Source organism: Oncorhynchus masou, chromosome 3 (assembly GCF_036934945.1).
Source record: "Oncorhynchus masou masou isolate Uvic2021 chromosome 3, UVic_Omas_1.1, whole genome shotgun sequence".
In the NCBI taxonomy this organism is placed as follows: domain Eukaryota; kingdom Metazoa; phylum Chordata; class Actinopteri; order Salmoniformes; family Salmonidae; genus Oncorhynchus; species Oncorhynchus masou.
Window position 1 is genome coordinate 19,288,446 of NC_088214.1, and position 24,950 is coordinate 19,313,395.

Sequence of the window (24,950 nt, forward strand, 5' to 3'; positions counted from 1 at the left end):
GTACGCAATGCAACACACACCCCTTTTACTTCCTTCACCTGTCACACTGCATTTATACTTAGCTGTACCCCACTGAATAATTACACTTACCATGGCAACTCGCTGAATAATTACACTTACCATGGTATCCCACTGAATAATTACACTTTACCTGGCAACTCGCTGAATAATTACACTTACCATGGTAACCCACTGAATAATTACACTTTACCTGGCAACCCAATGAATAATTAAACTTACCATGGTAACCCACGGAATAATTACACTTACCATGGCAACCCACTGAATTATTCAGCGGCGGTCAGATTCTAAACACACGAGATCATTCCGTATTAGATCTGAATGTGCACCGTGCAGTAAAAGGCTGCAGTATTGCAGGGATGGGTGACTTTCATCCATTCAGATCTAGTATGTTTTTAGTCATTATGTGTCTGCATGCATGGAACATGAACTACTAAAACAGTGTGGTGAATTTGGGTTCATGTGCACAACATGATGTAAGCTCGATCCCCATGATGAAGCTTTGAGCACAAAACTACTTAACCTAGCTACAAAGTGGTTAAGTCAGAATTGTATTACCTACAATAATCATGAATAAAATACCAATGATAACACTCAACAGTGTCCTTCCACCTCAGACAAGAGGACAACACAACACCACGTGCTGAAACACCATCATTGACGATAAAGCACCATCAAGTTGCGCATGCTAATAAATCCCAACAGCCGTTCCAATACATCAAATGAATATATAAACATTTGTTTTTAAATGGAGTGAGAAAATATTCATAGACCCTTGTCAGCCGTGTAGTGGAAATACATCACTTTCAGCTCCCATATTTATCACATGCATCGCTGAAGCACTTAAAGGGAACTAACACAAATAAATCCTGCTCCTTCTAGGTTTGTCAGATCAGCACAGACCCTACCACCGTTTCATATATACTGTACAGTAGTGCTAAATAATGCAAAGGCTTCTGTCGGTTACGTTTACGAGTGTGTGTGTGTGTGTGTGAGTACCTGTGTCTGTACTTTATGTAGGTTTACGTGCACTTGTAGGTGTGTGTCTCACTCCCCCCCCCCCCCCAAAAGTTCCTGGAGTCGTTGAGGAGGAGAGCAGCTAGAGCAGCATGGCGGCTAGGAACGGATGTTTTCCGCATACCACAGAGAAGGAAAGAGAAACAGAGAGAGAGAGGTACAGCACGGCCAAGCTTATCCATTGGCCCAGAGCCACGATTGGCCCGGCCCCCGGAGGTGGTGTGGGCATTCTGATTTGACAGAGGGGATTCAGGCTTCTATCGGCTTGTCCTCTGATTGATCTGTTGGACAGATCCCAGCGCTGAGACCGACAGCGAGGTGGACAGAGAGTCTGGACACTGTGGTTGGCTGGGTTTGGTTAGGGATGTTGGAATTTAAGTCTTCTCTGCACGCCACATGGGTTACCTCAGAGGTTGGAGGTGGATGTCATTTAGCTGTATGGTAAATGTCTAATATGATACAGCAAAGAAGTTTCAAAACGAGTACTTGGCCGAAACAGTATCCTGGCCTATTCCCTATTTTACGCACTACTTTTGACCTGCGCACTATTTTACATTTTAGTCATTGAGCAGACGCTCTTACCCAGAGCGACTTAGAGGAGCAAATGAGTGTTAAGTGCCCTTTTCATCTAGTCTGCCCGGGGATTCGAACCAACAACCTTTCGGTTAATGGCCCAACGTTTTCAAGCGCAAGGCTACCTGCCGCGGTTATAAAGGGAATAGGTTGATATTTCAGATTAGGATCTGGACATGAACACACACTGAAAGGTGTTCCTTGAGTACAGCTCATCTCATCTGCATTCCAAAGCTTAACTGGAGTTACGCATCTCTGTGAGATCACTTCTCTTTTAATGAAATACACCAGAGCACTTATCCCGTTCCTCCTCCAGCCACCGTATCATCCTCAGTATCCTGGAATTAGACCACATCAACTGGGTAAAGAGGGACCGATCATACACACTGCAGATAAACAACAAACCTATCATAAAAAAAACACAAACCATGCCTGTTTGTAACTACAGTACCAGTCAAAAGTTTGGACACACCTTCTCATTCAAAGGTTTTTCTTTATTTGTACTATTTTCTACATTGTATAATAGCAAAGACAAAAAAAATTCAATAACACGTATGAAATCATGAAGTAACCAAAAAAAGTGTTCAACAAATAAAAATATATTTTCTATTTCAGATTTTTCAAAGTAGCCACCCTTTTCCTTGATGACAGCTTTGCACACTCGTCATTCTCAGATTTACCTCAAAAGCATTAACTGCATAGCCTGGTGCCAGTTATGTTTGTGACGTGGTTGTCACCAACAGAGTTGGTAAAATAGCACAAACGGATCTGGAACCACACTCCAAACTGGACTCATTAGAAATAAGAGACTCGTAGCCCTTTATGGTGTTAGCTGATAGGTTGGGATATACAGAGGAAAGTTAGACAGCTGAAAGAAGCCTCACATGTCAGACTTCAACAGCCAGGATCTGAAGTCAGACGTTGAAAAAGCATCAAGATCTGAAAGCTCATGCAGTCCTTTAAGTGTGAGAGGATCTCTTTCAGTCCAGAGACGTGTGACTGTAGCTGTGGTCAATCACTTGGAAGATCATCAATACAAAAGCCCCCCAAAAAGTAGGGAAGAAATCAGTCCAACCTGACACACTGAAATACGTGAATGATGAGCACATCACTGAAAGTCATCCACTAACTACAAATATCTAATGGTAAATCCAAAGTCTAAACCCAAGATCTTGACTAGAGAGTTAAAGGTTATGATGTTTCTGCCCCTTTGAAATGTTTGGTTCCAGAAAGGAACCACATTGAGAAACAAACCAAAACCCGCCTTTATCTCTTATAAAATTGCCCATCTAATTGGAGCTCTTGTTTGAATATAGTCGAGGGATTCTAAAAGGGGAAATCTGTAGTTGCTATATTGATTTTTGGACTTGAAATTAATGATATACACTACATGGCCAAAGGTATGAGGACATCTGCTCGTCAAACATCTCATTCCAGAATCATGGGCATTAATATGGAGTTGGTCCCCCTTTGCTGCTACAACAGCCTCCACTCTTCTGGGAAGGCTTTCCACTAGATGTTGGAACATTGCTGCAGGGACTTGCTTCCATTCAGCCACAAGAGCATTAGTGAGGTCAGGCACTGATGTTGGGTGATTAGGCCTGGCTCACAGTCAGCATTCCAATTCATCCCAAAGGTGTATGACGGAGTTGAGGTCAGGGCTCTGTGCAGGCCAGTCAAGTTCTTCCACACCAATCTCAACAAACCATTTCTGTATGGACCTCACTTTGTGCATGTGGGCATTGTCATGCTGAAACCGGAAACAGCATTCCCCAAACTGTTGCCACAAAGTTGGAAGCACAGAATCGTCTAGAATGTTATTGTATGCTGTAGCGTTAAGATATCCCTTCACTGGAACTAAGGGGATTAGTCCGAGCCATGAGTAACAGCCCCAGACCATTATTCCTCCTCCACCAAACTTTACTGTTGCACTATGCATTAGGGCGGGTAGTGTTTTTCTTGAATAAACCCAGATTTGTCCATCAGACTGACAGATGGGGAAGGGTGAGAACGAGTTTCCACAGCTCCAGAGTCCAACGGCGGCGAGCTTTACACCGTCCATCCGACGCTTGGCATTGCACACGGTGATCTTAGGCTTGTGCGCGGCTGCTTGGCCATGGAAACTTATTTCATGACGCTCCAGACAAAAAGGTTATTGTGTTGACATTGCTTCCAGAGGCAGTTTGGAACTTGGTTGTGAGTGAGTGTTGCAACTGAGGACAGACAAAATTTGTCGCGCTTCAGCACTCCGCAGTCCTGTTCTGTAAGCTTGTGGCCTCGAGACTTTTCCACTTCAAAATAACAGCATTTACAGTTGACCGGGGAAGCTCTAGCAGGGCAGAAATTTGACAAACTGACTTGTTGGTAAGGTGGTGTCCTGTGACGGTGCCACATTGAAAGTCACTGAGCTCTTTAGTATTCTACTTCCAACATTTGTCTATGGAGACTGCATGGCTATGTGCTCAATTTTATACACCTGTCAGCAACAGGTGTGGCTGAAATAGCCAAATTCACTAATTTGAAGGGGTGTGCTTCATGAAGATGCTTCATAAGCTTAGTTCAACTGTCATACCCCATCAGAACCCAAAACATATGATTGTTTTACTCCAATGTTCGGAAACAAAATAAATGTAATCTAACACTGTATTGCCTCAAAACATGGTCAGTCCATGCATTTTTTTATTCATTTTTATTTTATTTAACCTTTATTTAACTAGGCAAGAACACATTCTTATGTAAAATGACAGCCAACCAAAAGGTCTCCTGTGGGGACAGGGATAAAAAAATACAATATAAACAGAGGACAAAACATCACAACGACACTATATAGAGAGAACATCTAAAGTCCTGTGTATGAATTTGAGTGTGGTTACATTTCTCCAGACCCATCCCTCACCTTGTTACCAAAACAGTGGCGGGGAAAAGATGTGTTATTGTTTCAAATGTGGATTGCCTCTTTAATTAAGACAGTAGAGGGAAACCTTTATCTAGCTGAAACCAAACTCATCCATCTCCAGCCCCTTCCTTCTCTTATTGATTATCTGCTCAGCTACACATCCAGCCCATACTATTCATCACCCAGGCAGGCAGGATGCATGTGAGGCTGCTGGGTGATGCTGTGGTGGGGCTGCAGAGGCGGATGCCTGTCCGCTGATTAAACTGCGGGGCTTGGTTCAGGTTGGGCTGGGCAGGGTGATGACTAGAGAGGAACCAGTCAGACAACACAGAGTGTTGATCATTAGGGGACACTTTCACGCCACTTCAACAGGAAGTGATTTTCATAGCAGGTTAGGAGAATATTTTCGCTAACCCTAACCTCAGTATCCTAACCTGCTACGTTAATTCTCCTAACATGCTACAAAAAAGTTACTTCGGTATGGAAGTGGCGTGAAAAGTGTTTCCCTTATCATTAGGGACAGGAGTTTATCTTGACCACATGACATTGAGTTTTTCCTCCTGACAATGTGACCTAACCAAGAAAAAACAAAAATCCCTACAGCTAATAAGTACGGCCTGGAGTTAATAAGAAGTTAACAACCCCGCAGCTTCAAGACCCATCACCCCCCACACACATGGTAAAGTATGTAGGCCACTCCATCTTAATTCAGTCATTCAACACACAGATGATGTCAAGCCAAACGTCAAGGGGACCTAAAGTGGAAGTAGGAGCTAAACAAGCATCACATCATAGTAAACACAGTTAGCATCACATCAAGGTAAAGACAGAGTAATGAAAGAATAAGGCTGATGTACAACGTTTGCTGAGAAGAAAGAGCCTGTGCTGATTCTCGAGTTAATTCAGAGGGGCACCTTTAGTTTAACAGGTGAAGTGGGGTCATGCTTGAAGCCTCCCTACAGGGTACTGGGACAGCAGCCTCCTCTCTCCTGATATTTACTGCACAGTATACCTACCTACCTCACACACAGTAGTGACTGGGGGATGCAGTACCATGACACGTGCCTGACTGGAGGACTGTGGAAATGACCAGTTATCTGGTGGGTGCTTACACAGCGCATTTAGAACGTTTTTAGACCCTTAGACTTCTTCCACATTTTGTTACGTTACAGCCTGATTCAAAAATGATTACATTTAAAAAACATGAAGCGACACACAACACCCCATAATGACAAAGAAAATACAGGTTTTTAGAAATCACTTATTCACATCCTTTGCTATGAGACTCCAAATTTAGCTCCGGTGCATCGTTGTTTATATTGACCATCCTTTAGATGTTTCTACAACTTGATTTGAGTCCACCTGTGGTAAATTCAATTGATTGGACATGATTTAGAAAGGCACACACCTGTCGATATAAGGTCTCACAGTGGAGAGTGCATGTCAGAGCAAAAACCAAGCCATGAGGTTTAAGAAATTGTCCGTAGAGCTACGAGACAGGATTGTGTCGAGGCACAGATCTGGGGAAGAGTAACAAACATTTATGCAGCATTGAAGGTCCCCAAGAACACAATGGCCTTCATCATCCTTAAATGGAAGTAGTTTGGAACCTCCAAGACTCTTCCTAGATGTGGCCGCCCGGCCAAACTGAGCAATCGATGGAGAAGGGCCTTGGTCGGGGAGGTGACCAAGAACCCAATGGTCACTTTGACAGAGCTCTGGAGTTCCTCTGTGGAGATGGGAGAACTTTCCAGAAGGACAACCATTTCTGCAGCACTCCACCAATCAGGCCTTTATGGTAGAGGGTTCAAACAGAAGCCACTCCTCAGTAAAAAGGCACATGACAGTCCGGGCGTTTGCCAAAAGGCTCCTAAAGGACTCTGACCATGAGAAACAAGATTATCTGGTGTGATGAAGCCAAGATTGGGTGTCACGTCTGGAGGAAACCTGGCACCAGCCCAACGTGAAGCATAGTGGTGGCAACATCATGCTGTGGGGATGTTTTTCAGCAGCAGGGACTGGGAGACTAGTTAGGATCGAGGTAAAGATGAACGGAGCAGAGTACAGAGTTTCCTTGATGAAAACTTGCTCAAGAGCATTCAGGACCTCAGACTGGGGTGAAGGTTCACCTTCCAACAGGACAACAACCCTAAGCACACAGTCAAGACAACACAGGAGTGGCTTCAGGACAAATCTCAATGTCATTGAGAGGCCCAGCCAGAGCCCGGACTTAAACCCAATTGAACATCTCTGGAGAGACCTGAAAATAGCTGAGCAGCGACACTCCCCATTCCAACCTGGCAGAGCTTGAGAGGATCTGCAGAGAATGGGAGAAACTCCCCAAATACAGGTGTGCCAAGCTTATAGCGTCATATCCAAAAAGACTCGAGGCTGTAATCGCTGCCAAAGATGCTTCAACAAAGTACTGTGTAAAAAGTCTGAATACTTATGCAAATGTGATAGTGTATGTTTTAGACATTTGCAAAATTTTCTAAATGGGGTTTTGTGTGCAGATTTAATCAATTTTAGAATAAGGCTGTAACGTAACATTTTGAAAGTCAAGGTTTCTGAATACTTTCCGAATGCATTGTATTTGTCCTATTTCACAAGTGTGTATTAATATGCATGTGTGAATAGGAAATGCATTTTTTTTTAAATAACCCAACTCTCCCTGAGAAACCCTCAGATTGTGAGGTCAAGTCCAGGGTCTGCCATTATCAACAGAGACCCTGGAGCAATTAGGGTGAATTACCTTGTTCAAGGGCACGTCGACAGAATTTCCACCTTGTCCTCGAATGATAAGCTGACTTGAACAGCTCGGGGATTTCAACCAGCAACCTTTCAGTTACTGGCCCAACGCTCTTAACCGCGAGGCTACCTGCCACCCTTAATGAAGGGAATGAATAGATGTTGAGTGTTTAGGGGTGGCTGAGACTGACTGTGGAGGGATGTAACTACAGAGGTTCAGTGGAGTTAGTTAAGTAAGAAGTGAAGGTCATTTAGTCTGGGGCGGCAGGGTAGCCTAGTGGTTAGAGCATTGGACTAGTAACCGAAAGGTTGCAAGTTCAAATCCCCGAGCTGCCCCTGAACAGGCAGTTAACCCACTGTTCCTAGGCCGTCATTGAAAATAATAATTTGTTCTTAACTGACTTGCCTAGTAAAATAAAAGGTAAAATATAAAAATAATCCCTGGTCAAAAGTAGTGCAATTACATGGGAATAGGGTGCCATTTGGGACACACACAATAAACATATGACTTCAAGGGAAGGTGATTGGAGACAAAACCAGCCGAGAGCAGAACAGAACTAAAGCAAAACTATTCCCCACACATATAGCCCTCCTTCTCTCTGCTCTGATGACACTAAGTGAGATCACCACTGGGAAGAAATTATGGCTGTGAAGTTATGGCTGGTTTGATTTAAAGAGGGCCCTGCCTTAGTACTAAAGGAAAGTGGAGAGACAGACTGCAGCTACTTTTTAGAGCCCAATAACATGTGACATTCCGGGTCTGCCATTTATACAGTTGCAATTCTGCACTTTCATTGGCCAGGTAAGGTCAAGCTTTGAGCAGACACATTAGCCTGGAATGAATCCATTCCAACCTGGCAAACGGTCAATTCTTGTAACAGCCATAAAGATAATGTAATTGAATGGCTATAAATTGCACTGACAATACATAAATTGAATTGCATACTTAAAATCTACGTAAGGATTGCTCTCAACCGCCACATAAAAAGCAAGGGATATAATTTTGCTATTGTGGAGTTGAGGAAGTGATGCAAGTGAGCTTGTTAGTGACGATATATAAATCAATCAGCAGCAGATATGTGGAACGAAGCACATTAGGCTAACGCACGATGCTAGACAAGTCCTTTTGATGACAACACACTTTCCTCACATGAGCCCCTCTCCATCTCAGCAACTGTGTCTCAGAGGTTCCATTCTCTTTTATGATGACAAATACCTCAGAGACGTTTATATATGATTACTTAAAGGGGACATGACAGTTAAGTGTGAAATACACTTCCTCAGGCAATAAAGTTACAATGTGAGGAGGGGTTGCACAGTCACTAGGGGCAGTAGCAGAAACAGTCAAAGACAGGTACTGAGAGAGATGGGAAGGGAGAGGGACAAGGGGAGAGAGAGAGAGAGAGAGAGAGAGAGAGAGAGAGAGAGAGAGGAAAGAGAAAGTGGAGGGAGCAGAGGACATTCCAGGCAGTACAGTAGATGTGCCCTGTGATGAGACCAACTAATTAAACAGATATTCCTCAGTGGCCACCGTGCCTCGGGAAAGATAGAAAAAGCCACTTGAAAATTAATGAAAGCTCAAAAGGAGAAAAGAGAAAGCCCTTGTGGAGGAAAACGTTGCACTGTGCCTTGAGGTGAGGCTGGCTGTCTGACGCGCATGTGCGTGCATTGCCAAAAAGGACACACTAGCACTTTGGAAGCGTAATTATATCAGTTGCTCTCCAGTACCCTTTCCACTTCTCACCATCACTCTTTACCTGACTCCTCCTCCTACTCCATTTCTCCAACGCACAGTGTTTCTAAGTATAGAGTTTGAGCAGACACCAGCTCTACCTTAAGCAGCGTTCTCCAGGGAGAGTGAAGGGGGTTCAAAAAGAGGGAGAGAGAAAAAGGGGGGAGTTGAGTTGTAAAACGGGATGGAAAGAAAATAATCAGGAATATACATGAAGAACCATAAAAGGGATACCAGTTTATTTGGTGGTACTAAAAAGAGAGTAGAAAATGGCAGCAGCTGGCAGTGTGGGCCTCGGCTCCCAGGCCGAACCAAACGACACACCTCGCAGGACGGACCGATGGACAGGAGATGCAATTGCTAGGCAGTGGAACTGGATGGAGGCTTACCAGAGGCTGTGGCCAAAAGCTGCTGAGAATAGTTATGAAGGGAAGAGTGGAGTGAAGCGGAGAGGAGGGGGGCGGACTAGATTTTGCACTACTTGACTAAATATGGTCAGAGAGGTGGTGGGTGAGACACACCGGTGCAGCTCCACAACCCAGGACAGAGTGTTTCAAATGCTTGGCTAGCCATAAACAAAGAGCTAGCTAACGAATGGTAGCTTCACTGTCTGAACTGTGGGGAGACGACCATCCCTCATCCTCTCTAGACCGTGACCTTCACCCTCTGAAGAGAGGAACCCTGCTGGGTTGGTTTGGCCTAAAGAGGTGGGGTCCCTTCTAGTGTAAAGACCAGCGATGAACTATGAAGGCAATCAATATCTCCAGGTCACCCTAGCAAAAGTTGTTTTTTTAAAGAGAGGGGAAGGAGGGAGCGAGAGGGGAAGGAGGGAGCGGGAAAGGGGAAGGAAGGAGCGGGAAAGGAGCGGGAGGGGAAGGAAGGAGCGGGAGGGGAAGGAAGGAGCGGGAGGAAGGAGCGGGAGGAAGGAGCGGGAGGAAGGAGCGGGAGGAAGGAGCGGGAGGAAGGAGCGGGAGGGGAAGGAGCGAGCGGGAAAGGAGCGAGAGGGATCGAAAGAGAGAGAGGGGGAGGAGCGGGAGGGGAGGGAGCGAGAGGGGAGGGAGCGAGAGGGGAGGGAGCGAGAGGGGAAGGAGGGAGTGGGGAAGGAGCGGGAGGGAAGGAAGGAGCGGGAGGGGAAGGAAGGAGCGGGAGGAAGGAGCGGGAGGGGAAGGAGCGGGAGGGGAAGGAGCGGGAGGGGAAGGAGCGGGAGGGGAAGGAGCGCGAGGGGGATTGGGAGAGGGGGAGCGAGGAGCGGGAAGGAGCGAGCGAGCGGGGAAGGAGCGAGCGAGCGGGGAAGGAGCGAGCGAGCGGGGAAGGAGCGAGGAGAGGGGAAGGAGGGAGCGAGAGGGGAGGGAGCGAGAGGGGAGGGAGCGAGAGGGGGAGCGAGAGAGAGGGGGAGCGAGAGAGAGGGGGAGCGAGAGAGAGGGGGAGCGAGAGAGAGGGGGAGCGAGAGAGAGGGGGAGCGAGAGAGAGGGGGAGCGAGAGAGAGGGGGAGCGAGAGGGGAGGGAGGGAGAATGGATGCTACACTTTCTGCCTGTCTCCTAAAGACCAGGCCATCCTCCCATCCATCTCTCTCCCTCAGAATGCACATGGTGTAAAGCAAAGGAGTGCTGCAGTTTCTCTTCCTCTGCCTTTTTCAAACGGCAGCAAGCTCCTCATGTCAGCGCAATGTCTTTCCCCTCCTAAAGGTATGGGGTGAGTATGTGTGTGTGAGCGTGTGTGACTCTCCCCCTCGGTGACTATGGCAATCCTCACTCACCCCCTCCCCCAATCAGAGAGCTGAATCAGCGAGTCAGGCGTGCACCCAGCACACGATGGCTGCAGTAGCAGCGCAAGCTCTAGGTCATTATGGTTCTCCTCACTAGGAAAGAGGAGGAGGAAGAAAGGAGAGGGGGAGAACAGGAGCAGCCCCAGATAAGAAACTGATCTGACAGGTAATATATGCTCCCTCTTCTTCATTTGGATGAGGAGTTCACCCCTGATGGGCCCTGACGTCTCTCTCCTCCGTCCTCTTTCGCTCCTCCTCTAGCAGAGGAGCATGGCTTGGCCGTGAGTGGAGCGTCGTCAGTCGGGAGGGGGAGTGGAATTTACTATTCTGCAGTAGCAGCACACAGTAGCAGCCAGCCAGTAGGACAGAAGAGAACTTAACCAACACCTTGGGGCTTCTCTCTTTCTCTCTCCCTCTCTGCTGGGGTCGCTCTTTCTGGTTGCCTGGATAGACCACCAGGAGGGAAGAGAAAGGGAACACCGGCCGGGGAGGAGTGTGGAACAAAAACTAAAAAGGAGTGAAGCAAGGGAAGGTGGAATGAACGAGGGGAGAAAGTTGCTGTCTGTTCAGTTGTACACATGGATCTTTTGTTTTTGCCTTATTCTATCCTCTCTCTGCTTTCTCCCTCTCGCTTCTCTTCATCCTCTTAACTCTCTCTTGCTGCTGTGCTGTGGCTGGACATGCTGCAGCAGAGGTCTCTCTCTGCCTGGCTCATTAGGCATCGCAGTTGCAGCCCTGTCGCTATCTAATGACGGACTTATTAACTCAAACCCACACCGGCTTGGAGACTGCCTGAGACTGAGCCAAAGACAACCATTTCATTTTCTTTTTCACACTATCCTACCTTACTGGAAACTCTGTTTTACCGCCCACTTTTGAGTGTACCCTCTTGCCTTTTCATTCACTGCTCAAGATAAGAGAGAAGACTGCATTTTATAAATGGAGGTCATCAACGTCATCATTTATTTAATCGAGGGGTACGTTTTGAGGACATGTCAACATCAAAGTCCCGAGAATGACTTCTGGATGGACGGTTGGAATGTGGATGATGTCGTCTGGGTTGTGGTGGTGAATGATAACGAGGCTTTAGCAGCAATAAAGAACAGCGTCAGTTTGTGTGGTGAACGAACGAGACATGAGTTTTAAACAGAACATGGGAGTATGGAAGAGCGCAGATTGACGGCACATCGCTTAACACTGAGGTGGAGGGGTGAGGATAGGGGGAAGTGGAGGGGTGAGGATGGGGGAGGAGGATGGAGGTTATGGCTGACTGAGTGGATGTGTCACTGAACCCATAGCACTGGTGGTAGTAACCCAGTTTCTCTCCCTCGTGATTTCTCTTTCTCTGAATGCTTGCTAGGGGCAGGCAGGGCACACAGTACTGCGGTGCTACTGTATCTCTCAGCCCAGACCAGACCAGGGCCAGATGACAGCCACCCACTCAGCTAATTTACTCCCTTCACGCCAGTCAGTCAGTTGCTAGCTAGTCCACCAGAAGGAATTCCAACCCCCTCTCGGGCGGCCGTGACATTTCCTAAATGGGACGTGACACCTCCAACACAGAAGCGCTGGCTCATCCACCCAGCCAGCACTATCTTTATGCCGAGAACAACTGGGTAGGACACCTCCAATTCTCTCTCTGTCCAAATCTTCATTAATTCATATTTCCAGAACCATAACCCCCAAATACATTTCACTATATTTGGCATTAACACACATATTAACAACCATTCCAAAATGTCCTAGTGGTAACATGAAGACAAATGTCCCCCTACCCAGCCATAGCCTCGGTTGGTCTGTCTGTCAGGTCAATCAGGCAGCACCTAGCTAGCGGGTTAGGGGGGGGGGAGACAAGCTGCCACCAGGCAGTGTTGACTTGTGGAATGTGTTGGGCTGGGGTAAAGATTCATTAGAGACTCACTGAACATTTCACACTGCCACATAAATGGCCATCTATCTATCGCCTCCTGCTGCCTCATCCCCTCCAACAGAACAGCTGCTGCCGCCTTAAACATGGGACAAGGAGGAAGAGAGTGATTTGATTTTAAAAAGAGTGACAAAAGAACCCCCCACATAATACAGGAACAGAGAGAGAGGGCGAGGTGGAGAAAAGAGCACCACCCAGGGCCAATCCACATACAAGTGCTGAGTGGGCAGGCTAGCAGTATTAGCGCTAGCATGTGACCTCTGGTCTGCCTGCCTGTGCATGAGCCTAAAACCCAAATCCTGCTCACAATAGCTTCCTGCTCCACTTGGATAGATACCACCCTCGTTGTCAAACATCAGCAGCAGCACCGGGGTAGTAGAGGGCTGGGTGACACTGGGGGACAGGGGCTGACAGTGACACCAGAGACATGCATTGGACAAGAGCAATGTGCAAAACGGGTAAGGGATATGGTAAAGAGGGTGGGAGTGAGAGAGAGAGCAAGCGAGAAAGAGAGAAGGGGGAGGATCAGGAATGTGTAACTGTGTACCGTATGTAGCTTCAAAATGCGCCCCTATTCCGAGGACAGTAGGATCAAGCCTTATTCAAGACCAGATGCACCGAGGCTAACCATCTACCAAAGACGCATCACCAACCAGGAACAAGTCCACTACTGCTTTCGAACTTTGACCCAACCACTCTACATCTCCCCCCTTCCTTCTTGTTCTGGAAGAATACAAGGACAACCTTCACTTACTGGGGGGGGCGGCAGTTTAACGTCACCTGGTAGCTAAAGGAAAGCGGCCTTGACTGTTGATCCGAACTGAAATCAGGCTCAAAGTCACCTTACGGTGCAGACTCACACTGCATTCTTAAGGGGAAAACGGTGAGGAAAAAAAAGTGAATTTTCTGTGCTTCTAGTACTACTACTAACGGCTACGTGCGACCTTGTGAATTCACTGGGATTGCCGACTTGGTGTACATACTTCTTTATGTACCCATATGAACATATGATAGCTATGGAATGTAAAGAAGTATGTATTCTTGGTGAGGTGCAGGGCGACGGGGAATGTTTTCTGATTGATGAGTCAGGTTTTTTTGACGATCTGCGTCTGTGTGGAGATGATTGTGAACAATGCCAGGATGTAAATGAGAATAGCGGGCGGAGTGGAGAGCGAGTGAGTGGTGTAGGGGGTAATACATTAGCTATACTGTTTCTGGGCAGTCTCACTGCAGCAATATAACCGTTGCAAAGACGTAGTTAACGCTGCTTTCTCCAACTGGCTGACTTAACCAACTGGCAATAATAATATTTGTTAAGCCGGTGTCTACCAGAGGTGAGATGTAGGGTTCGTGTGCTTGGCTTGTATTACTCCCCTGTGTAACAGAATGAGTTGGTTCTGGCAGTTCTAGTCAGTTAAGGAATGCGTTAGTTCTATTTATTAGGTATGAGTTAGTAATGAAATGGTTCTAGGTCAGGAAGGCATGAGTTAGTTCCGTCACCTCAACAAACTCAGGAGGAATAATCACCCTGGGACATCGACATACGACAGGGCCTCCTTACATCATTAATGGGTTTTACTGCATTATGGCCTTCTGAATCACAGTCAGCTGCAACATAGCTCTCCACTTCAGTTCAGGAGAGAAGGGCAGCGAGCGAGAGAGGGGAGAGAGCCAGGCCGGAGAGAGCCAGGCCAGAGAGAGCCAGGCCAGAGCTCCACAATTAATACTATAATATTTTCTAAAGGTCTCCCGGCTCGGGATAGGAAAATAAGGAAGGTGAATTGTGGCAAACTGCTACCATCTTTGCTTTATCAAAGCAGCCAATGGGATGGAAGGCCAGCAAAAGAGTTGCTAAGGAGGCAGATCAGAAAGGCAGGTGCACAGAGAGATTGAGGGAGGCAACAACATCGCTGTTTAAAAGGCTGCTGGCTGGCTCTGCCCCAATGCTATATCATATGGCTGGTGTGGTGTTAACCCTACTTTGTGTCCTGTCCAGCTACAGCACTAGCAAAGTCTCCCCCAACATAACCCCACCCCTCTGAAAACCCCTCTGCCTGCCTCCCCCGCTGATTCCTGGCCTCATTGTTCAGTTTGCTATGCTCGCCAAATGCTTTGCTGCGCAGCACGGCAGTCGGCAGTGCAGCTTAGGACCATCGAAAAGTGACAATGTAGGATCAGGGCCTGCTTCGGACTGGTCAGCTGATTCCAATTGTATCACTGCTTCCAACAAATGAAAGGGAGAGAGATGGGGGGTGGCTGCCCAAAAAGGTGTAACCAAACTAAGAAAGCATTCATTGTTTTGTTTTTCTGCAGTGGAAAACAAAGGCTTGTGGAAGTTGTTGTAGAAGAGCTGAACTGAGTGGTGTGCTAACACTAAGTCTGCTAACAGCAGAACAGCTCATACCACGAGCATGGTCCTCTCAGCACAAGCACCATGCTAGTGCAGAGAGTAGCAGTTAAGCAATGGAAAAGTATAACTCCCTATGGGACAGCTCTGTGATGGCACTATTCTAATGAAATACAACACAAAGACATTATGGTTGGACGAATATGCTAAGGAGGATGGTGCTGTGAAGACATTCCATTTGCTATCCATGAGAGAAAGAAGGTAGAGCAGAAGCAAAATTCTTAATGCGGTCTTCGACAATCTGCACCAGTGTCATTCCAGTGACATCAAGACAGAAGAAAAAAATCACCAGCGTTTTTAGACTTCAGAAAGAGAGAAACAGAATTTGTAACCTACTTGTCCCCTTTTAATACATTCAGGTTAATATTTTTACCTCAGTGCAGTCATATTTGATGCATGAAGAGAAAACTGGTAGTAGAGGCACTCAGATTCTCTGTGCTGCTAAACTCCTCTTAGACGCAAGAAGGCTTGCAGACAGACAGACCTGCAATGCTTTTCAATGAAGTCCACACTAGCTCAGGGTGCAGCTATGCTTTAGTGTAAGCTAAGCTATTAGTGCTTAGAGGGGGGTTATGACTAAGAAAAGGTCAATGAGACCAGGGTAAAAAGATCAAGCTCAAATGTCACTTCAAGAGACATTATCTGGACAGAAGATTTAGGCTACAACATGCCTGTCTTGCGCTTTCATTACCCCCTCGCTGTGTCCTAGTCCCTTTTTACGGTCAGTCTCTAACCTTGCTCAGTCTTTCACATCTCCATATATATATATATATATATATATATATATATATCTTTCTCTCCCTGTAAAGACCTATAGCAGCTATTCCACTAACTGTCCATGGGGGCATGGCTTTCTCTCCTCCTCCCACCGTTCCCTCCCTCTGGCCGTGACCTGCTGCTTGACTGACACTACACAGCAGATGCTGACATTATCAAATGCTCAGTGCCTGTCTGTCTGCCCGCAGCCCCCCTGCTTTTGCTCTGTTATAGACAGTGGACAGGATGGTGCAACTGGCTGCCACCCGCCCAACCATCGAAATTGACGAGTGTGTGCGTGTATTGCAAATAGCCTCTCTCCTGTGCCATATCGACCTGCCCCTGTACTGAACTCTCCCGCTCTACAGCTCCCTCTTGCGCTCCACATCTCCCTCTCTGTTACCTGGCTGGTACACACACACACACACGGTCCCATCCGTCACAGGCTGTAATTGCTACATGACTCTGGAACATTCGACTCAAGTGCACCTCGACAGATTATTATCCTTTTCTTAGGGAACCATTTTTTTTCACTCAAAGGTTGGAAACGCAACTTAAAAAATGGCAATGAGGATAAATAGACGTGCTGGAGGGCAGAGCATAGGGGAGATGGGGGGGGTTAGGCAACAATGACTGTGGTGGGTGAGAGAGCGAGTGTACACTGCACACTTCCCTGTACGATTGTACTGTATATGTTCATGTTTCCAGCTTGTTCCATCTGGGTCGGCTCCACTCCAGTCCTTGAACCTGACACAGTGAACCCCCAATGCTTTGCTAAAGCTGGTAAAAAGGAACCAAATCACCTCTTGAATGGATTTGGTCCCCTTCAACCAGCTGTAGCTATGCTTTGATGACTACATACTGTCCAACTGGAGCTTCGCTCTCTTCCAAAGTGTTCTGACTGACAGGATGCCCTCAGTGTCAATGATCAGCTGTAGCGCCGTACCTTGGTGACTTAAGACATATCGTTCACATCTGCTCTCTACATCTCCAGTAAGTGATTATTGATTGAGTGTCATGTTTCATTGCTGCTAAAATTGTTGCTCTTCCATCATGACTAATAAAAAGGATCCCAACATAGTTTTACAACTAAACGGCGTAGCGTCCCTTTCTCCCAGACTCTGACTCAACCGTTCCGTTACCATAGAATGCATATATATATATATACACAAGATTGATATTCCAACCAGATACTCAACGGATGTTTTAAAAATAGCAGGAGACATATGCAGGGCACTTCAGACACACACACACCATACGGGGCTGAGCTCACTCAAATCAAATTGTACTTTTCACATGCACCAAATACAACAGGTATAGGTCGACGTTACAGTGAAATGCTTACTTACAAGTCCTTAACCAACAATGCAGTATTAAGAAAATCTATATGCATAGGTAAAGAGAGTAGCAGCAGTTTGGGGAGGGGGGGGAATAATGCAAATAGTCTGGGTAGCCATTTGATTAGATGTTCAGGAGTCTTACGGCTTGGGGGTAGAAGCTGTTTAGAAGCCTCTTGGACCAAGCACAGGTAGCAGAGAGAACAGTATATGACTAGAGTGACTGGAGTCTGACCATTTTTAAGGCCTTCCTCTGACACCACCTGGTATAGAGGTCCTGGATGGCAGGAAGCTTGGCTCCGGTGATGTACTGGGCCATACGCACTACCCTCTGTAGTGCCTTGCGGTCGGAGGCCAAGCAGTTGCCATACCAGGCAGTGATGCAACCACTCAGGATGCTCTCGATGGTGCAGCTGTGGAACCTTTTGAGGATCTGAGGACCCATGCCAAATCTTTTCAGTTTCCTGAGGGGGAAAAGGTTTTGTCGTGCCTGCTTCATGACTGTCATGGTGTGTTTGGACCATGTTAGTCTGTTGGTGGACGCAAAGGAACTTGATGCTCTCAACCTGCTCCACTACAGCCCCATCGATGAGAATGGGGGAGTGATCGGTCCTCTTTTTCCTGCAGTCCACAATCATCTCCTTTGTCTTGATCATGTTGAGGGAGAGGTTGTTGTCCTTGCACCACACGGTCAAGTCACTGACCTCTCTATAGGCTGTCTCATCGTTGTTGGTGATCAGGCCTACCACTGTTGTGTCATCAGCGAACTTAATGATGGTGTTGGAGTCGTGCAGTCATCAGTGAACAGGGAGTACAGCACGGGACTGAGCACGCACCCGAGAGGCCCCCATTTTGAGGATCAGCGTTGCATATGTGATGATACCTAACCTTACCACCTGGGGGCGTCCCTTCAGGAAGTCCAGGATCCAGTTGCAGAGGGAAGTGTTTAGTCCCAGGGCTTTGAGGGCACTGTGGTGTTGAATGCTAAGCTGTAGTCAAAGAAAAGCATTCTCACATAGGTGTTCCCTTTGTCCAGGAGGGAAAGGGCAGTGTGGAGTGCAATAGAGATTGCATCTGTGGATCTGTTGGTGTGGTATGCAAATTAGAGTGGGTCTAGGGTTTCTGGGATAATGGTGTTCATGTGAGCCATGACCAACCTTTCACAGCATTTCATGGCTAAAGACGTGAGTGCTAAGGGTTGGTAGTCATTTAGGCAGGTTACCTTAGTTTTCATGGACACAGAGACTATGGTGGTCTGCTTGAAACATGTCGGTATTACAGACTCGGACAGGGAGAGGTTGAAAATGTCAGTGAAAACACTTGCCAGTTGGCCTGCGCATGCTCGCAGTACAGGTCCTGGTAATCATTCTGGCCCAGTGGCCTTGTGAATGTTGACCTGTTAAAAGGTCTTACATTGGCTGCAGAGAGCGTGATCCCAGTCATCTGGAACAGCTGATGCTCTCATGCATGTTTCAGTGTTAGTTGCCACAAAGCAAACATAGAAGTTATTTAGCTCATCTGGTCGGCTTTTATCACTGGGCAGCTCTCGGCTGTGCTTACCTTTGTAGTCTGTAATAGTTTGCAAGCCCTGCCACATCTGACGAGCGTCGGGAGGCAGTGTAGTACGATTTGATCTCAGTCCTGTATTGACGCTTTGCCTGTTTGATGGTTTGTCAGAGGGCAAAGCGGGATTTCTTATAAGCTTCCGGGTTAGAGTCCCACTCCTTGAAAGCGGCAGCTCTACACTTTAGCTCATTGTGAATGTTGGCTATAATCCTTGGCTTCTGGTTGGGGACGACGTCCTCGATGCACTTATTGATGAAGCCAGTGACTGATGTGGTGTACTCCTCAATGCCATAGGAAGAATCCTGGAACATATTCCAGTCTGTGCTAGCAAAACAGTTATGCATGTTAGCATCTGCTTCATCTGACCACTTGTTAATAGACCGAGTCACTGGTGCTTCCTGCATTAATTTTAGCTTGTAAGCAGGAATCAGGAGGATAGAGTTATGGTCAGATTTAACAAATAGAGGGAGAGGAAGACCTTTGTACGCGGCTCTGTGTGTGGAGTAAAGGTGGTCTAGAATTTTCCCCACTCTTGTTGCACATTTAACATGCCGATAGAAATGAGGTAAAACGGATTTAAGTTTCCCTGCATTAAATTCCCCGGCCACTAGGAGCGCCGCCTCTGGGTGAGCATTTTCCTGTTTACTTACGGCGCAATATAGCACAGAGTGTGGTTTTAGTGCCAGCCTCAGTCTGTGTTGGTATGTAGACAGCTAAGACAAATACAGATGAAAACTCTAGGTAGATAGAGTATCTCATGATAAGCTGTAGACCACACTACATCAGGCGAGACTTCCTTAGATATCGTGCGCCAGCAATTGTTTACAAATATGTATAGGCCCCCGCCCCGTGTCTTACCAGAGGCTGCTGTTCTGTCCTGCCTATAGTGTGTATAACACGCCAGCTGTATGTTCTTAAATGTCGTCGTTCAGCCACGACTGTGAAACATAATATATTATGGTTTTAGGATATACGTGCTTTCAGTTCGTCCCATTTATTTTCCAGCGATTGAAGGTTAGCTAGCAGAACGAAAGGCAAGGGCAGGTTAGGCACTCGTCGCCTGATCCACACAAGGCATCCTGATCTCTTTCCGCAAAACCTGTGTTTCCTTTTCCAGCGAATCACGGGGATCTGGGCCTGGTCAAGTGTCTGTAGTATATCCCTCGTGTCCGACTCAGTAAAGAACTCCTCGTCCAATTTGAGGTGAGTAATCCCAGTTCTGATGTCCAGAAGCTATTTTAGGTAATAAAAGACAGTAGCAGCAACATTATGTACAAAACAAGTTACGAAAAAAAAAGCATGGTTGGCAAAGAACCGATAAGATGGCAGCACCCCCCCTCCAGCACCATCTTTATCTCAATGGCTGTGTAAAGAATGCAGAAGACCCGGGGCCACACGACAACTAACTCCAACTGACTAGCACAGGGTGATATAACAACAGACAATTACAGTGTGGAGGGGTTGAGATGTGGGGAGGCAAGCCAACGCAGCACAGTGGGGCCACATAAAAAGGTTTGAAAGTTTAGATCTAAGGGAAGGTTTTAAGGAGAGGGGAGGAGTAGAATAACTACTACACACAGTGTGATAGTGTCAAGTAGCCTTGTGTGCGTGAGGCGGTGAGAAGCCAAATACTCCAGAGGATGGGAGCTGAACACACAAATCACAAGGCGCAGAGCCCTCACAGACTGACACACACCACACATACGCTGCCGCAGTACATGCAGGCATATCAAACCAAACCCCTTTCTCGCTGCATCTTTCCCTCCCTCTTTCTCCAGTCTCTCACATGCATCACACTTCGCCTTTCCAATTTGTCTCATGCTTAATGCCAATCTGCCCTGTACTCTAGCTGAGACTACACACACCCTAAATACACGGGATATATTGGTGAGTGTACAGGAAACGTCCCATATTAGCTAAAAATGCCAGCATCGGCCAGATGTCTAGTTAACACCAGTGTGCAAAACCGATGTCAAAGCTGATGTGCATACCTATATAAACGTGGGTAGATGGCGTAATGACGGCATAAAAAATACAGCGCAACACAGAACAAAATCAGAAAAATACTAAGCACACACTTCCAACAACTAAACAGGTTCAAGTCGAGCAATCATTTGAAAGAGTAAGAACATTTCAGCGAGACAACTCAAATGCGAATCAATTAACGCCAAGATAATGGTATTCATTGCCCTTGACAATCAACCGTTCTCTGTCGTGGATGATGTTGGCTTTAACCGACTGGTTGAGCCCCGGTACACACTATTTTTCACATCCATGAGTGTCACTGCTATTAGCTTCATGACTGACATTTGGACCAGCGATGTCAGCCCCATAAGCATGCTGAGTCTGACAGCACAGTGGGTTGACGAGGACTTCCTACTGAGGAAAGCTGTATTGCATGCTCATGAATGTGTTGCTTGTCATATTGCTGCTGCCATTTCAATGGCATTTGACAACATGTTTGAAACTGACTCGAGAAATAAGCTCATCAACTGCACCTGCAGCAGACGTGATACCCTCTGTCATGGCATTGAAACGCCTGTCAACAAAACTGCAGACACAGGCTGTGAGGTTAAAACTTACAAAAGTACTTTAGACTGTGAACAAGCGAATGATTCAGTGGCACTCTATCTGAGCCTCTCTCATGTGTCGCCACCATGCTCGATGCTATGTACAAGGACCGTTACTTCGATGCAAACAAGAAACAGGGTTAACATGAAATGTTACATACACAGCTGGACCAGATGGAAACAGACACAGTGACAGTGCGCACCGAGGAAAAGAAGCCATGGACAGACAGCTGAAACTTCACAAGTATAATGAAATCCTGGTTGAGAATGAAACGACTGAACAAATGAACAACGAAACAGCACAGCAAGTAAGTGAAAGAAATAGGTTTTGATGATGTTTTCCTGGTAATGGGGACGTATGTAAATGCCAACAAAATAACTTGTTGGTCAGTGGTGTGTTACCTTTATTTTACTAGGCAAGTCAGTTAAGAAAAAACTTCTTATTTACAATGACTGCCTACTACGGCCAAACCCGGACGACGCTGGGCCAGTTGTGCGCTGCACCATGGGACTACCAATCACGGCCGGATGTGATACAACCTGGATTCGAACCAGGGACTGTAGTGCCTCTTGCACTGAGATGCAGTCCCTTAGACTGCTGTGTCCATATGTGTGTGTATTTAACTGTACTAGAATGCTTAAAAGGCAGCTAAAATGTTTCATATCGGTTATCGGCCAAAATTGTAATATCGGTGCATCACTACTAAAAACATGGATATAAATGACTCAAATGAGCCAAATTCTGGTTGAAACAGGGATCTGAAAAGGGACAGGAGGTTAAAAATACAAGCTTATCAAGAACCTGAAGGGTTGCAGGTGTAATTGAGGGGTTATAACAACTGTGCTAATGTAGAATACTATTATAACCACAAGTCAAGTGTTTCATTAGCTTTTATTTAAAATAATGTTTAAAAAAAACCTATGGTAAAGTTTTCAGCTGCAACAGTCTGTCAATTCATCTTCCAAGGACTATACAGATTTAATTAATTGAAAGTTATCCTTTTTCCTTGAACAAGGCCCACTAGTAACCTAGTCTGGAAGTAAGGCACTAGGCTTGGGCGGTATACCGTTTCTGATTCTCTTATTTTATTTATTTAATTAAACAAAGTTATGCAACATCCAATTCTCCTGTGTGAAAAAGTAATTGCCCCTTTACACTCAACTGGTTGTGCCACCTTCAGCTGTAATAACAGGAACCAAATGCTTTCTGTAGTTGTTGATTAGTCTCACATCGATGTGGAGGAATTTTGGCCCACTCTTGCATGCAGAACTGCTTTAACTCAGCGGCATTTGTGGGTTTTCAAGCATGAACTGCTCTTTTCAAGTCCTGCCACAACATCGCAATTGGGATTTAGGTCTGGACTTTGACTAGGACTTTACAACACTTTAAATGTGTTGTTTTTTAGACATTTTCATGTAGACTTGATTGTGTGTTTGGGATCATTGTCTTGCTGCATGACCCAGCTGTGCTTCAGCAAACAGACAGATGGCCTGACATTCTCCTGTAGAATTCTCTGATACAGAGCAGAATTCATGGTTCCTTCTATTAAGACAAGTCCACCATGCTGAGGATCCTGGACATCCTGAAGGGCCGCCCCCAGGTGGTAATGGTAGGTAACAACACATCTGCCACGCAGATCCTCAACACAGGGGTCCCTCAGGGGTGCATGCTCAGCCCCTTCCTATACTCACTGTTCATGCCTGATAGCACGGCTAGGCACAACTCCAACACCATAATTACATTTTCCGATGACACAACAGTGGTAGGCTTGATCACCGACAACGAGACCGCCTATAGGGAGGTATGAGGTTCTTACTGTGGAATGCAGTGTTTGGTTTTCACCAGTCATAAATGGGACCCATGTTATCAAAAAGTTAGCCAAAAAGCACAGGGACGATCATCAAGACTCATTGAAGAATGTTCTATAAAACAGATAATTCAAAAGTATACAGTCACTTTTTAGTAGTAGTACTACTTCAGTCAGGGCAGGGTGGTAAAACCCTCACTAAGTGCAGTAATGTATGCCCTGCAGCAGCCATCCCAATAACCCCAAAAACATCCAACACAACCATTTCACAGTCGTCTTCTATACAGTCCCCCGTAACATTAGGTTGTCAGTAATTACAACCCCTGTTGCGACGACCAACAATAAAGCCACTTCTCCTCCCTCTAGTCTATATTAGTTCTGGCAGAGTGAACCATACATTAGATGGAGAGGATTCCTTGAAGGCTGTTTTTCACAATGGTGTGTGCACGCCTTGTAACCCAGCAGGTGAAGTAATTACTACTATATAGGGTGTCCTAACTGTTTGTTGGTGTGTTAACATCTTGGTGACAGGGGAAGTATTGAGTAGCTTGGATGAATAAGGTGCCCAGAGTAGACTGCATGCTACTCAGCCAGAAAAGCTAGAATATGCATATAATTAGTATATTTGGATAGAAAAAACAAGTTTCTAAAACTGTTTGAATGATGTCTGTGAGTATAACAGAACTCATATGACAGGCGCAAACCTGAGAAAAATCCAACCAGGAAGTGGGAAAACTCCTTATCATTCCAATATACAGTGTCTGTGGGGTCATTTTGCACTTCCGAGGGCTTCCACTAGATGTTAACAGTCTTTAGAACCTTGTTTGATGCTTCTACTGTGAAGAGGGGCCGAATGAGAGGGGATTGAGCCAGGTGTCTGGCAGATTGCCACGAGCTCGTGACGCGCAGTCATGTGAAAGTTGGCTTCTTAGGGCTGCAATCCCGTTAACGGGATCCATATGACAACAGCCAGTGAAAGTGCAGGGCACCAAATTCAAAACAACAGAAATCTCATAATTAGAATTTCTCAAACATACATGTATTTTATACCATTTTGAAGGTAATCTTGTTGTTAATCCCACCACAGTGACCGATTTCAAATAGGCTTTACAGCGAAAGCACCACAAACGATTATGTTAGGTCACCACCAACTCACAGAAAAATCAGCTATTTTTCCAGCCAAAGAGAGGAGTCACAAAAAGCACAAAGAGATAAAAATTAATCACTAACCTTTGATGATCTTCATCATATGACACTCATAGGACTTCATGTTACACAATACATGTATGTTTTGTTCAATAAAGTGCATATTTATATCCCAAAATCTCATTTTACATTGGCGTGTTATGTTCAGTAGTTCCAAAATATCCAGTGATTTTGCAGAGAGCCACATCAATTTACAGAAATACTCATAATAAACATTGATAAAAGATAACACTATTATACATGGAACTTTAGATAAACTTCTCCTTAATGCAACCGCTGTGTCAGATTTCAAAAAAACTTTATGGAAAAAGCATACCATGCAATAATCTGAGTATGGCGCTCAGAGACCAAAACAGCCAAAAAGATATCCACCATGTTGTGGAGTCAACATTAGTCAGAATCTACTAATAATATGCATATTTTCAGGGGATGAGTAGCAGGCAGTTGAATTTGGGCATGCATTTCATCCGGAAGTGAAAATACTGCCCCGTCACCAAGAAGTTAAAGCGGATATTGAAAACTGTATTAAAAAGGGGTGAGAGGCATGTTAAAACGTGGCGGTGCAGTCTAGTCTTACACAGCAGGCCCTTCTCTCAAACATGCAATCTTTGGACAATAAA

At 45.9% G+C, this 24,950-nt stretch overlaps 1 protein-coding gene across 5 annotated transcripts in view; it reads right to left on the reverse strand.

The window, feature by feature from the left end:
* The window catches only part of LOC135512244 (E3 ubiquitin-protein ligase mib1-like), a 79,494-nt gene that overhangs the window by 15,361 nt on the left and 39,183 nt on the right, over positions 1-24,950 (reverse strand). The window lies entirely within an intron of this gene.